Source organism: Talpa europaea (genome assembly GCF_964194135.1).
Source record: "Talpa europaea genome assembly, chromosome: 11".
NCBI classification, from domain to species: domain Eukaryota; kingdom Metazoa; phylum Chordata; class Mammalia; order Eulipotyphla; family Talpidae; genus Talpa; species Talpa europaea.
Window position 1 is genome coordinate 68,839,540 of NC_140078.1, and position 8,680 is coordinate 68,848,219.

Below are 8,680 nucleotides of genomic sequence, written 5' to 3' on the forward strand. Positions count from 1 at the left end.
CCCATACTAGAGCAGAACACAGCACCCCAGGCCTAAGGCTGCCAAGCTGCCAGTCTGCTGACCCTTGGGTCTGGACTCTGTCTTGCTTCTGACTGCCTTCTCTCACACCCAGCCTGCCTCCCAAGCCTACTTCCTTCCCCTGTTGGGCCTAGTCCTCTGTGGAGAGCTAGGCTTCACCTCAAATCTGAGATTGTCCTATAATTCAATAGATAAGTGTCTAAGGAAAGGCAGGGAACAGGGAGAGGGGAGAATAAGGGAGGAAAACAGCCCTTTTCATTTTCTTAAAAGACTTCTGTGCTTCCTTTTCACTCAGACAAGTCTAGGTTAGCACCCTCAAAAGGACGAGCAGCAGCCCTCAAAAAAGTGGCCTGTTTGCTGCGAGGCTACTTTCTCTGTGAGCTGACAGGGCCCCCTGGATACAGCTAGAGCTGGGTGGGCCACAGAAAACTTGCTCACATGATACTACCAATTCAGCAAACTGAGGCTTTTCCAGTCAGCCACATTTCTTCTTAGAACAAAGAGACAGTGGCCCATAAATAGCCCAATTTCCATCTGAGTTAAGGAGTTTATCTAAGTCCTGGTCTACAGGGGCTCCTACAAGGAGGAAGTTCAATACACACCAACATCAAATCCCCAGGGCTCTCTGAGACTATAAACTTGGACTTGATGTGAAGGGAATGAGTGGGTGGGGCTGACTTTGGATACAATACCTGATCAGAGATTGTTAGTTTCCCGCACCCTGGTCCTTCTTCCGGACTCACCGACACCCCCTCATGCACAGGAGATGAGGCAAGGGCAGTTGTAGCCCCGTGCCCACTTCCCACTGCCAGCCCCCGCCCAACTTGGGTGTGGGTACCACTGTTGGGCCCTTTTCCCTTACAGGCTGTGTCATAATGAAATCTTTCACTTTCCCTGCTGGATTTTCATTAAGGAAACCCCTGGTTCCTTAATACAGCCTCTAAAAAAATCATTCTACACTGACGATGGGAAGTGATACACAGTCTCCCGGGAGGCCTTGTAAGGGATGCTGGCCTTCGTCATCACAGCAGGCCTCAAGTAGTCAGCTATTAGATTACACTTAGGACTCTGCTGATGAGGGGGCTTGACTTCTTTGCCCAGGGAGGAAGATGACAGAATCCTAATCCATCCCAACAGGGTGTATCTCACTGCCAAGAGCATCCCATTGGACAGAGAGGGAAGATCAGGGCAAGGGCACAGTTGTTGCTTGGTGAAGATTCCAAAGTGAATCAACACAGGCTTAGAGCACAGTCCAGGTGTCTGCCATCCAATGGAGGGGACTGTACTAAGGACACTTGAAGCTTAGACTGGCTTGTTGGGAGGACAAGGAAGGCTCTGTTCTCACAGATAAAGGTCTCGAAGAACGATGTGGCAGCCCAGCAAGCTTGCTTTATAGACATGACCTCATCTGTTCATTCTGCCCCCTCCCCCTGCTGATAAGAATCTGGTGCTGTTTCCTGTAGTCCAAGGGTCTCAGACAATGGTGTGAACGGCTGGCCCGACTGGAAAGGACATTGTTTAGGGTAGAAAAAACAACCCACCAACACAAAGCCAGGGCAAGACCTGTCTAAATGTAAGGACCTGTTTACAAATCCATGATTTCCAAGGGGGGGAAACACAATGGGGAATTGTTTTTGGTGAGGCTGGTGTCCCTTCCAGAATACTCCTGGGGGCTGGGGATAACTTTGATGGTCCAGACAGTTCTCAGATTCTCTGAGAGGGATGAACACTGATGGCGCAGATGCCTTCCTGTTTATCAGGGATGCAAACAGAACAGGGTCACTAAAAACAAGGGGGTGGAGCTCCTGGGCTTTACGTCTTCCATCTGGATCTCAAGCTGTCACATTCCTCAGGGATACCAGGGTAGGAGGGAGTTTGCCAGGGAGAAGTGAGAACAAGCTTTTATTTTTGTTTTCTGAAAACCGTCACCTACTTGGTTTATGGCCTTCATGGCTTGATTTTTGGAAAAAAATTTGTAAAGCCCAAGAGTCTTGAAAATAAGTGATCACTCTGGAATGGGGCTCCCTGGCTTAGTTACTAGGGGAGCTTTCTCACATCTGGGGCCTTCATGATGCTGCAACTCACCTCCAGTCAGCCTGGGAACCCAGGGAGTTGATACATTATCTCTGGGATCTGGCCTAATGGAGGTGCTGTTACTAATAGTAATGACCTCCCACCCTGCTCACAGGAAGTTAGAACTTTCAAACCAACACCAAGTCCCTAACGTCAGTGTGTGTGTGTATGTTAGGAAGGGAGGGCAGAACAAGAGAATCACAGCACCCATTCCCTTTGGCACTGGAAGCCTTCATTTTTGGGGTAGAAGGAAGTCCGGGTATTAGGAGTGCTGCTTTGGGTCTGGAGAGATTATGCAGGCAGTCTTGTCTGAGGATTTGACCTGTGATGAAAGTGTTACTAGTAACCCTTATACTGGCTCTAAATTCATCAGGAGCACACCTTATGAATAAAATCAAACATATATGCTTAGAACAAATGAAGAGCAGTAAGTACTGTGCAATCCCAAAACAGAAGCAAGCTTTTCATAAACCACTCTCAACTTCCAGGTCTAAGGTAGTTATATTCTTCCTCAACATGGTAACACTGCCCTCTAGTGTTTGATGGCAACACAACAGGTTTATGAATACAGGGTACTAGCATATCCATCAGTTCCATAGGCATCAAACTGTCTCTGAATGTGGTATCTCAAGTCACACACCATGAGAGAAAGAAAGGTTAATAAGAAAGGCATGTCCTTTCCCTTAAGGGGCCTCCAATCTAGTGGGAGAGACAGTTCCACAACTGTAACACCAGATGGAGAATGATGTGGGCTATGAGAGGGTTATAAGCAGAGCCCAGTGAAAGGGCTTAGGGATGAAGAAGTGGCCTGTATGCTGGGTTCAACAAGCAGAGAATGGAGTAGGGTCCTCTAGACTGTAAACCCCATGCTCAGCGCCCAGTTTTCCAGGGTAGCCAGGGCAGAGTGCCCATGGGTGGGGTGTCCTGGGAGATGCAGCTGTGTGGGGCCACATTTGTAAAAGGCTTTGGATGCCAGTCTCAGCGGGAGCCATCCTAAGTAAAGAATTACAGATGTTTTATGGCAATTAGAAGAAGGGAAAAGGGTAGATTTGCTTTGTCAGCAAAGCAAGTGGACACAGGAAGCTTCCATGCAGAGAAGGATTTTGCTGCAGGCCTGTGAGACATAGGGTCTGAGCTGAGCATCAGCAATGGATGGAGAGGAAGGAAGGGCAAGCAAACATCTGAATAACAGGGAAGTTGACAGGACAGAGAGTGGGTGAACAGCAAAGGAAGCAGAGCATTTTGAGGTTTCTGGCCCTAGTTTATGGTTCTTACAGAGGTAAGGATTAAAGGAAGGAAAGCAGGTGCTGTGGGGAATTTTTATCTTATAAGTAATTCTACATCCAACCCCCTATGCCATGAGCTATTTGTTCTAGATTCTGAGTTATCAAACAGTAATTAATTTTAATAGACACATTGTTTGGGGAAACAGGTATTTAAAATATACAAGATGGGGCCTCCCCGGTGGCACAGCAGTTGAGCGCTGGGTTGCGAAGCTGCCCACAGCCTCTGCAGCACCAGTTCGATCTCCAGCTGCTCCCCGGCCACCGGAGGAGGGTCCCACATGGCGCGCAGACCTCTCCTGCCGCCCGCTGCTCCCCTCAGCAGTGTACTTCGGTCCTTCTGCCTGCTCTGCTCCCCGCTCTGGCTCTGGTGAATTCTCTCACCCTCCCGCGCTTCTGACTGTACCCAGTGCTTGTATAAATAAATAAAAATAAATCTTAAAAATAAAATAAAATAAAATATACAAGATGGATCTCCCTGGTGGCCTAGGGGTTAAGTCTTAGTGCTATCACCACTACAGCCTGAGTTTGATCCCGGCCAGGGAGCTGACCCACATGGCACAGCAGACCTCTCCTGTCTCACTCACTGCTCCCCTCAGCAGTGCATTTCAGTAAATTCGCCTGTTATGCTCCCCACCCTGTCTCTGGTGAATCCTCTCACCCCCCACACCTCCGGCCTACACCCCAGTTCTTCTACACACAAAAGAATAAATCTTTAAAAAAAAACCCATTAAAAAAATCTTAAAACAAAAACAGTATGTATAAAAATAAATAAAATAAAATATGCAAGATGAGTCTGGGGCACCTTGTGTCAGAAAGTAAAGTTTTCACAAACAAAACAAAATACACAATAATGGGGGGATATGAAAAGGAAACAGAAGCCCCCAATGGCCAAAGTTAGAATAATTTGAGCAAAAAAGTAAACTAGCATTTGATTATCACCCAACGTGTAATATAGATATCCATATGTACTGATACATACTGAATAAACAGATGGCAGAGAACAGATAGCTCTCCCATGCAGAGATGCTCTGCTCTGCATTAACGAGGGAGGAGCATAAATCCCTAGTCATTAACTGTGTGTTGCACAGAGTGACCTCCTTCCAAAAGATAAAGTATGGAAAGCGGGTAGGGAAGAGTCACTTTCCAGTGGAGAAACCTGACAAACACTACCTTGGCCGTAGGGCAAAGTCAACAGCAGGGATAAGTCATGTTGATTGCATATAATTTTACCTCTGTGGTTTTCCTCCCCAAACCTATAACCTTTGTCTAATCATGAGAAAAACACCGGACAAATCCCAAATGAGAAGTATTCTATAAATACCTGACCAGCCCTCAAAACTTGTCAGGGTGGGGCCCCCCTGGTGGCGCAAGGGGTTAAAACGCAGCACTATGAAGCTATCCCCAGCCAGGGAGGTTGACCCACATGGCACAGCAGACCTCTCCTGACTTGCCCACTACTCCCCTCAGCAGTGTATTTCAGTCAATCCACCTGTTCTGTTCCCACTCTTTATCTGGTGAATCCTCTCACCCCTGACACCTCTAGCCTGTACCCAGTTCTTGTATGCATACATAAAATAAACCTTTTAAAAAAACTTGTCAAGGGGCCTCCCCTGGTGGTGCAGCAGTTGAGTGCTGGGCTGCGAAGCTGCCCGCAGCCTCTGCAGCTCTGGTTAGATCCCCTGCTGCCGGCAAGGGTCCCACATGTTGCACAGACCTCTCCTGCCCCACCCGCTGCTCCCCTCAGCAGTGTATTTCGTCTGTCTGTCTGTTCTGTTCCCCCTGCTCTGGCTCTGGTGAATTCTCTCACCCTCCCGCGCTTCTGACTGTACCCAGTGCTTGTATAAATAAATAAATAAATCTTTAAAAAAAAAAAACAAACTTGTCAAGGTCATCAAAACCAAGGAAAATCTGACCAACCGTTACAGGCAAGAGGAACCTCAGATGTGATGATTAATGCAACCTGGTATCCTGGACGTGATCCTAAAACAGAAAAAATATGTTAGATAAAAACTGAAGAAAATTCTGAATAAAGTATAGACCTTAGTTCATAATAATCTATTAATATTTATGATAAATGATGGGTTGATAATTATAATAAACTACCATACTTGCCTAAGATGTCAATGATAGGGGCAACTGGGCTCGGGAAATATGGGGAACTCTCTGTGTACTATTCTCATAATATTTCTGTAAAAATAAAAATGTCCTACTTCAAGTTTCAAGAGATACTGTAACAGGGTGATCCCCAGGAAAGGGGGAGGTTCCAGATTCCCTGCCCCACCCAAGGGAGGGTGGAGCTGAGCAGGGAGAGAAGAAGATGCAGAGGAGACTGAGGAAGGAAGCAGGATGGAGAGCCAGAAGGAGACCTGGAGGAGGCACATGGAGCAGAGAGACACGTGAAGAAACTGCCCTTGACTTTTGGTCGTGGACTGGGTGACACAGATGTGGGTGAGAGACCCGTGGGGAGGTGACAATGGCAGTTTTTGTCTTGATTTTGATTTTTGCTCTTTTCCTTTCAGACTTGTCTGGTTGTTTCTGATCCTTTTCTGTGGGTCCCCACTGGAAGATGCTTTAGACTTGGGGCAGGCTTTGGGGCCTTGCTCTGGGCCAATCCTGCTTGGGTGGACTTTTACCCATGAGGGGATGGGTAACTTTGGGTGCTTGATTTAGAAACTATATTCTTTGCCTTTCCTGTATTGTTTCCTAATTGTATTAAAGTTCCTTCCCACTAAAAAAAAAAAAAGTCCTAAATAAAGTTTATTTAAGAAAAAATCTAGTAGATGGGCCTCCCCTGGTGGCGCAGCGGTTGAGCGCTGGGCTGAGAGGCTGCCCGCAGCCTCTGCAGCGCTGGTTCGTTCCGCGGCCACCGGCAAGGGTCCCACAAAAAAAAAAAAAAAAAAAAAAAAAGAAAAGAAAAAGAAAAAAGAAAAAATCTAGAAATCTAGTTATATAGTGGAGAATGACCTATTAGGTCCGGACAAAGAACAGAACACTTCACAATGGGATTTTCAGCCTTTGAGAATGGAGTTAGTTATTAATATCAATCAATTGGAAGTAAAGGTATAAAGATTAAGTAATAATTAAGAGAGGTGTGTGTATGCTAGGTACCCATAGGCTAACTGCACACAGAGGTTGGGCAGCTGAATGTCTGGATCACAAAAAGTACCCCCAACCTCTCACCCCTGCCACAGGCTCCACACCTCACCCCCACTCAGGAGTAGGCTCCAGGAGGCAGGTTTTCCAGAAAATAAGCATAACAGAGCAATCTGATGCATGGCCTATGAAGAAAGTTATATTTTGAGGTATTGAATGTTTGAAGTAGCTGGGGAAGAATTAGTTATAGGTATATAGTGTGGCGGCTCCTGAGAGCAATGTGACAATTGCCACAATTTCACATTAATTGGGTGGCTGTGCTAGTATGGCATAATAAGCCCCCTGCCCCTGTGCGCTGGACTGGACAGTCAATGACGGGTAAGATCAGGAAGTGAATTCTGACAACCTAAGACAAACGCAGTCCCCGAGGGGAATTTGGTTCCCACCTTTTCAGCCATGACGAATAATTGGAACAATTAGGCCTGGGCGTTGTTAAGGCACCACCAAAATATGTTGTTACTCATTGCCAGCAACTAGGCGCCAGAGTAAAGGAATGCAACTATGGAAACAGAAACTATTACTTAGTAAATAATATAGCCAAACACAGGTACGAGAATAGATAATAGTATATGGAAGACATAATGAATAAAGTAATAATAATAATGTAATCATAATTCAGATGTTCTAGAGCGAACCTCCAGTATGGAGGATAGAATATGAAATGTTCTTGATTTGCACTTGATTTCTTGATAGATAATAAGCAAAATGTAATGATATATGACACAATATGCACCTATGCCTTGGTAAATGATTAACCAGACACTGTGCAAAACACAATGAAGTAATTACTGTAAAAATGTATAAAAAGAGAAGATTGCTTTCAATAAATCGCACTCAGATTTTCACTCTCCCTTGAGTGTGTCTGTGTGTCATTCCTCCTTGTCCCTATCCCTAATTCCTTCGATCACCTTTTGCTCATTCACATTCAACCCTGAGATTGTCTCAATCTCCCGCCACTGCTGGGCTGGTCCGCGGCAATATAGCAAGTTGAACAAATAAAAAAAAGACAGGTATTCTGGAAAAATAATCATAGTGTACTATCTGGCTCAGTAGTAAATGGTATTTACCTAAGTCATGATAAACATTGAAGGTTAATTTAAACAAAAATTCTGGCGCAGTTATAAAAGATGGAGAATAAAAATGGGAAGATTTTAAAGGTGCTAAATCTCTACATAACATAATAGAAAATTAATAATGCCTAAGAATAAGAAATCAAGAAATGGCTAAGTAGAAAGTTTTGTCTTTAGGGAGCAGGCCTGTAGGTAGGAAATCATGAGTCAAGATTTTTTCTTTATAATCCTTTCACTATTTCTTAAGACTTTTTAGTCTATATTACTTTGCCCATGTAATGAAGATATGTATCCGCCTTCCCACATGATTCCCAAATGCCCATTGTATATACCTTGATGTTAAGTCTCCAGGGGTCAGCAACATTCGAAATGAGAATCCTATTCATAGGGTAAATGAGTTATGAGGCTTTTTAATGCCTCCCATCATTAGCCTTTATGACTGTCACCTGTGGCCTTGCACGCACACTTGTAATAATGGACACCTGGGCCCAGAGAGCACAGGACATGCGTATATGTAAATGGGGACACCTGTGTGGAGGGGTGCAGGGATACAAGGGCAGCGTCACTCTGAGATGGGACTACAAGGACAGAGGGAGGAACAGCCAGAGAAATACAGAGAGAGAAACCTGGTCTGTCCCGATTCAGCATTAAAGGCCTGTAAAAATCTACCAACAGAGGGGCCTCCCTGGTGGTGCAAGGGGTTACGATGCAGCTTATAAAGCTTAACCACAACCACTGGAGTTCAATTCCCGGCCAGGGAGCAACCCGCATGGTACAGCAGACCTCTCCTGACTCGCCCGCTGCTTCCCTCAGCAATGTACTTCAGTCAGTCCACCTGTTTTGCTCCCCACTCCATCTCTGGTGAATCCTCTCACCGCCCATACCCCCCGTTCTTGTATGCATAAATAAATAAATCTTAAAAAAAAAATCTACCAGTCTCCAAAGTTATCTTTTCATCTGTGAGAACTGACAGTGAACCTACCTGGCCTGGGATTGCAGAAACACCATCTGCCAGCATTAGTGACAATGACTCAGTGAGACCCTGAGAACTAAGTACCTGGCAATGGTCTTGAGGTTCCC